Source organism: Thamnophis sirtalis, unplaced genomic scaffold (assembly GCF_051295495.1).
Source record: "Thamnophis sirtalis isolate CommonGarterSnake01/CBP01778 unplaced genomic scaffold, rThaSir2_p1.2 scaffold_5, whole genome shotgun sequence".
NCBI classification, from domain to species: Eukaryota; Metazoa; Chordata; class Lepidosauria; order Squamata; family Natricidae; genus Thamnophis; species Thamnophis sirtalis.
Genome location: NW_028261385.1, coordinates 72,000,644 through 72,008,458, shown reverse-complemented (window position 1 = coordinate 72,008,458; position 7,815 = coordinate 72,000,644).

Sequence of the window (7,815 nt, the reverse complement as noted above, 5' to 3'; positions counted from 1 at the left end):
CGCCTGAGGTTTTCTCACGGCCCCTGGCTCCAGCGAAGTTTGTTGAGGTGGTCTTTGGGTGAGTCCAGCATTCCAGCTTGTCTCTATTTCTCTTTGCCCCACTGAAGTTGACCAACGGGGTAGGGGGGAAGGTTCAGGCTGACTGGAAATTTGCAGTTGAAATAAATCTTCGTGCAAAGGTCGGTCAGAGGGGCTGGGCTGGTGTAAAGAAAGGTCGGGAGGTCCCAGTTCACTGGAATCCGTCCCTCCAACGGCGCCTTCCTCCTCTCTGGTCGGAGAAGACATTATTTCCCTTCTCGGTAGACGTAAAATCTCCTGGAAAGGGATATTTTCAGATTTTGCTTCTTGTCACGCCCCACTCCATTCCATAATTAGGAAAGAAAACCAAGAGACTCCATGGGTTGGAAATCCAAAGTACTTTTACTAATTACAAATGGTAAGCGAGCAGCAGTGAAGCAAAATCTGAATAATATGGCGCGAAAGCAATTGATATATAGCAAAGCCCGTTCCCCCCCCTTAGGATCAAAGCTCCAGTCCAATCATAAGTCCTTCAAATGTCAGGTGTGAGATAACTTCAAAAAGACAGGCCAAGATGGAATGTGAAGGCCGTTGATGCAGGCGGGAAACACGTAGGCATGCGCAATCCCAACGACTGGTATATCCTAGAACATTCCTCCAGCACATCAATTAAAACCCTCCCACATACACGCCCCCCCCCTTCCCGTTTCATGGCAGCTGAAGCAGCAGCAAAGCAGAAGCTGACACTATGTGAAGGAGTCCTAAGTCTGTTCACGGAGCTACAACTCGTTTCTAATTTAATCTCTGACAGATGCAGCCCTCTCACCAGCTACCCAAAGTAACTGGTCCAGCTGGGTCAAATAGGTTTTCTAAAACCTATGGAGGACTAGCACTGTTACCTCTGGACCCACAATGCATCACAACATTGATCAGCCGTCATTCAATGAGACAGGCTACCTGAGAGTCTTCAAAAGAAATGGCTTTGAAAGTGGACATCCACTGACAAAACCTGCTGTATATTACCTGCCATGTGGCACTTCTACCTCCCTCAGCTAGAGCACCATGTCAACATCTGAGCTGCCATAAATAACCCAGAGGCAAAGCCAGATGTGATCCGATGAGGATTTCAGGGAAGGACATATTTGTTATCGCTACAGAGATGATGGATTGGCATGCAAGGATGACAAATGGCAATCCAGTGTGATTCTTCACGCTACGACAGGGCATCTGCTGAAAAGGATTTGAGATGAAGCAAGGCAGAAGAAAGTTCACCTCTCTGTCCCTGGCAACATTTCCCCCCCAGTGTCTGATTAATGTTTCCTTCATATTGTAATAGAGCAACAGTGACATCAAGTGTTCGCTTTTCTGTTACCTTTAGGAGCAATTCTACATTTGCACCTCATTCAGAATTGCCAGGCTCAGCTGGCGAAGGACGCTCCACCCTTGGCTAAAAATCACCTTGCAAGGAAAAAAGCAGCGCTGCCACTAAATGCCTATCAAATAACTCTTATTGGGGTTGGGGGTGTAATTTTTTTATTTGATACGAACTTAGAGGAACATTTCTTTAAAAGGCGGTTCGGATAGTCCTCGACTTACGACCAAAATCGGGACCACATTATTCATTGCTAAGCAAGGCGGTTGTGAAGTGAGCCACACCCGATTTTGCGACCATTTTTGCCACCGATGTGGCAATAAAATTGAAAAGTTGGAATGAAATAAAAGCAATTGTACTGTTCCCTAGTTCAAACATTAGGTTAAATTACAATGTGATCAATTTGATCTGGCATACTGCATTGTGTAAAGTTCACCATTGTGTTTTCTAATCAATAGTTTACAAATCCAGGCAAATGTACTTTATTTAATCATCATTAAACAACTAGAGCATGGTGCAGTATGTGAATCCAACCTGCAACTTCCAGCATTATCTAAAATTTGAAAGATTTTCTCCAATTGCTTGTCACTCTACTATTTTTTTAACCTGGATTTTCTTCTTGAAAATATTGAAATGGAGTGAAGATATCTTACAAAGTGATTTCATTTTATTTTTTTCACTTTTTACAAATTTAATCATTTTGATAGCTGATAGCCACAGAGATCTATAACTCAGATTTATAGGGTTGGTTGGTTTTTTTATTAAAAAGTAATATATGTATTTAATTTTCTGTAAAATGAAAAGGATTATGGAATAGCATATGTTTTTTTTTTTTGCTATGGTTCAAAATACAACAATTTACTCTGCACCTACCCAAAAAGAAAACTTATAGATCTTTATAAGCTTAATTTATACCTTGTAATTTTTTTAAACCATCTGGAAATAAAGTCTTCTTTTTGAAATGGCTGGAAAGAATTGCCAAAGTACATTTATTCTCCATTTTATGTAATAGTAAATAAAAAATGCTCTGAATTGGTTATCCTAGTGGAGATTGGGAGGAATGGGTCAATAATCATTAAAAAGCTCAATAAAACCAGGCATTAATAGCTAAGGTATATGTAAATGAAAATAGTGTTTGAAGGGGAGAAAGACATATTCTGCTTTATTTAAAGTTAAACTAATCTTGAAATCCAACAAAGATTAAGCAAAATCCATGGGCAAGCCAAAAGCAAAGGATTTTCAGGGATATATTCCAAATAAATTATTTAAATTCCACAGATCTACTGAAGTGAGAACTCAAATATCTGCTCAAGGATATTGCACAGTTGGGAGCAGCCTTCTCTATCTTTCTTCCACTAGATGGAGTCTGAAATTTTGCCAACTGACATTTGTGATTCCTGTATTCCAAAGTGATACCAAACAATAAAAGCCAAAAAGGAGGAAAAGAACCTGATGTCTTAATTCACCCTTATCTAGGAATCATTTATTTTGAACTTAAAGGGAGTTGCTTCTGAGAATATCAGTATAACTTGTATGGGAAATGAACTTTATTCAATGCAAAATTAGATTTGGGGAAAGTGAATTATGGTATTATTGATATAAGAGTACCTAATAAATCCAAGTGCTATATTTTACTTTCTCTCTTATTGAAAATGATTTTATTACTTCAGACTTATATCCTCAAAGTGAGGTTATAAGATGTTGGACATAACCTCCATTTCCAGTAACCTGCAACTAACTCTGTATACCTTACAGAGATATTATTATCTGCATCAACCAGCAAGAAGTATAAACAAGCTATCGACACACAACTCAGGATACACACACACACACACACACATGGTATACACCAGGGAGTAATGATAAATGATTGGTGATGATGATGTGTCATGTCATCTCCATTATAATCTGTCTCTAAGACAGGAAGACCTGTCAAGTCTTCTTATGGTGCACAAATCTTCCCAATAATTGAATTGATCTGGCTGCTGGTTATCCTCTTCTTTCCTAATATTTCCTAATATTAGAGCCTCCCCTAAAGAACCAGGATATCATATCATGTGTTTCCAGTATGATGATGATATAATTTGTACCTTGAGTAAGGTGTCTGGGTTGATTTTTCTGATGATCCATTTGTTGTTCAACAGTTTTGTTTTTCTGTCGTGTTAAAAATTACAACTCATCAGCAACTTTTTGAGAGAGGGATTCTGGGACTCACATTCCAAATGTTTAGGATCCGCTTTCACATTTGAGTCATCTGCATGCACATCTGCTTTCCACTGAGTGTAACCCTTCCTGTAGTATTCAGTGGCATTCACTCTCTATATTAGTAACAGTTCTTAACATTGAGCTACCACAAGGTGTCAGAAGTGAAGAAACCCATTTAAATTGAAATAAGTTTATAAATTACAAGAACTATTGTGATTTTAAAATTGCTGGGTAAAGCTATACTCTTTTTCATAGAAAGCAGAGGGGATTCAGGTTTATCTTCTCTTTGAAAAAACAACATGGAATTGCTTATGCATCTTCCTAGTTTGTTACTAATGTCTTTTCAACTTATCACTCTTGCCCATACCTACTCCACAAGCTGGAATTAATTTTAGATGCATTTAATATGTGCCATATATATCTATGAACAGTGTATATATACATATGTTTGTGTGTGTGTGCGCGCGCGCGCATGTATACTGCTCCTGTTCCTGCACCACAATTAAAGTGGGTCATTGGGAGGAATTAGCATATTATGGGGGAAAACAAAATGATGTTTAGCAGCTCCATCAGCCAACTTGCAGGATATAAATGTAACTCAGTAACTGACTAGTGGCGAGTTTCAATTTATTTTACTACTGGTTAGTGTTGCATATTCAATATGCAAATACCAGCTGCGACCTGATTGGCTGGTCATTTTGACAGTTGGTCTGAGTGCTAGTATAAATACCCTGACCGTTCAGGGAAAGTTTGAATCGCTGTCATCTCTGTCTTAATAAAGGTCTGTCTTGCATCCATGGCTCCTGCGTGTCTTTCCCTCACAACCCACACGTTACAATACTGGCGACGAGGATGGGATTGAATGCGATTCCCGCAGAGCCTAAGACAGAAGCGAGGAACAACATCAGCCAATGTGAACGCAGAAAAAATTTCTGTTCTTTACTCCATTGAGGGCCTGTCAGAGCCGCCGCCTTGGCCAGCAAGCGTCAGCAGCAGTAACCACCACCGTGGGCCTCCGGTTTCAGCCAACCTGAGTAAACAATCAGGCGCGGCCTCCATCCGTCCGAGGGACGGGCTTCCTACGCTTAACCTTGACTGGAGCCGCCGCCGCTACTCAGGGACGAGCTATGGACCGCGACGGCTAAACCGCGCATGGGACCGCTGCCTGCCTGCCGCCAGCTGTTCCTACGGCACTCTCAACCTGTCTAACCGCCTCGTTCCAACTGCCGCGTTCAGAAAACACTGCCGCGTTCAGAAAACCGCCTCGTTCTCCAAGCAACCGCCTCGTTCTCCGAGCCTCGTTCTCCAAGCTGCCACCTAGCACGCACCGGCTACGCTCTCTCAGCCTGTCTAAATTTGAAGGGGCTCAGCCTGCATAAATTTGAAGAACCGAAGTTTCCACCAGTAACCGCTTTTTACACCATCTGAAGTCTGCCCTCTGGTAGCAGCCGCTCGACCGATCCCCGCTAACAACCGTACAGCCTCTCCAACACTAGCACACTCACTACATACACCAGACTGTCCTACTCCTCTGGCCACTCCTTGATACACTTTCAGACCTAACTATAAAGCCGCTCGCACGCCTCTACACCTGAGCACTCTACTCCTATGCAATCCGCTTGCCTCCGTTTTGCCTCCGTCTACAGCTCCGCCGCTAGTCTCTTCAAAAGCCTAGTTCCGCGCCGCTTATTCAAAAGAGCACTCGAGGAGCCCAGGACAACTGAAGCTCTCTCTTCGCGGCCACCGCTTGCCTCTCGACCCAGCGAGAGCCGTCCGAGACTCTAAAAAAACCAACGAGAGCCTTCTTAAAACTAAAAAACTTTTCGCTACGAAGGACTCACCAGCATCTTGCAACAGCGAGGCCGAGCATGCGCAGAACTGGGGGGAAGGAGAGAGTCTGAGTTTGAATATGCAAATAGTCTTTAGAACTGGGGGGAAGGAGTGTTGCATATTCAATATGCAAATACCAGCTGCGACCTGATTGGCTGGTCATTTTGACAGTTGGTCTGAGTGCTAGTATAAATACCCTGACCATTCAGGGAAAGTTTGAATCGCTGTCATCTCTGTCTTAATAAAGGTCTGTCTTGCATCCATGGCTCCTGCGTGTCTTTCCCTCACAACCCACACGTTACAATAGTTAGCACACCCGCGCACAAGCCTCCTACCACTGCCACTATCGGTTCGCCCGATCCGAGGCGAACCAGCAGAAACCCACCTCTGTAACTGACCCAGTCAAAGGAAGTAAGAGGATTTGGTTTACTGGGTTTGAAATGGTATTTCACTCCTTGTTTTTTGGTCTGGATGAAAGAATGGATGTTGCTGAGAAATGAGAAACTTTTACAGATAGAAGGCCATGACATGAGGTTTGGATGGCATGGATATTTATAGCATGATAAATATGAACAAAAACAAAGCAATATACATTTAGAAAAAGCAATAAATACCGATCTTTGAAGTGTGCCTCTGCTTAGAGGTCCAGGGATACTGATTGACAATTGGAGGAGAAAGGGATCAGGAAATGGAAAAAGAAATGGAATTTTGTAAATCAGAGGGGGATCAGCTAAGCAGCTCAGAGTTTGCTCTTCATCTCATTCATTAGATGTGCTTTTCTTCCCTGATGTCTTCAAGTTCAAGTTGAATTCTTATTGGCTGCAAGGCACTAAATTAATGATTGCTGTTTAAAAACTCTTTGAATTTTTCTAGCTTAAGGAATTTCTGAATTTTGCCAGGTATCTTGAATTTGAATGTATTGATTGATTGATTGATTTTCCAGAGGACTGATACATCATCCAAGTAGAGGAAAAAGAGAAAAGAAGTGGTATTCAGAGACCTGGAAAGGAACTCAAAAACCCGGAAGGAAAACTAATATAACAATATAGCAATTATTTGAGTATCCTCCCCACACACATACACCATGCATTATCATTTTTGTGCAATATAATTTGAGAGAGGAACTGCACTGTGTGATACAATTGGCCATTAATTCTGTTCCAAGTTACAGAGATTAGGAGTATCTAATCTTATCAGAGAGTTTTACCCCTAATTGAAACCTCATTTATATAAAGGCACACAAAGAACAGCAATATACATTTTTCTGAATTCTAGGCAGGACAGGATGTGGGGGAGGGAAGCCAGGGCAAGCAGGTTATGTGAGGATTTAACTGCAAAAGAGGCCAAGGTGATAAGATAGAGGATGTCATTCAGTTGCAACTTGTAAGACCAAGAAGACCAACAAGACTTCTGGTTTAGTGAGAATGCCTGTGATATTCAAGAATAATAGAGTACAATGGATTTTTTGTTAAAATCTTAAATAATCATGAGACAGAATGCGGGTTAAAAGATATTCCAGGTCTCCATAATTAGAACAATTTTCCTGTCCACTTAGTAGCAACAGCCTGGATGTTTAAGACTCCAACTCAGCCTGTTTCAACTTTGGGTCTATTGGAATTTGCTCTACTATGATTAATAGCAGAAAGTAGGGAGACTGGGAACCTTGAAAAGAAATATAAAATATTAAGCAGAGCTAATCCGGGATGAAACTAAAATGAATCTAGGGAGAATAACCTCTGAAGTAAACTATTGCCTAAGGAACTACTGATACAGTTCTAGAGAGGAATTATTGAGTCTGTCATTTGTACTTCTGTAACTGTCTGGTTTGGTACAGCAACCAAACAGAACAGGTGCAAACTTCAATGGATAGTTAGAAAAATTCATTCCATACTATAGGGGGAAAAAAAACCAATTGAAATCAACCTGCCTTCTGTTGAGGACTTGTAAACTTCACATGTCAAAAAAAAGGCTGAAAAAATATCTACAGACCTCTCATATCCTGAACGTAAATTGTTTCAAACCCTCCCATCAAGACGCTGCTATAGGACATTGCATGCCAAAACAACTAGACATCACTGTGCTAAACACCTAATTCCCACAGCACTGTCTTATGCCAAAGGATATTTACTTATATGGTAGGGCTGTATTACTATTATCTTTCTCATCTTTCCTATTACCTACTCCTATTGGTATCTTGATTACTGATATGATTACTTTGTTGGCTATATCTTATGATTTATAATTATATTTTATGCTTTACGATTTATCACTTTGTTGCTTGTATGTATACTGAGAGTTTATACACCATAGACAACTTCCTTGTATGTCTGATCACACTTGGCCAATGGATTCTATTCTATTCTATTCTATTCCAATTCCAATTCCAATTC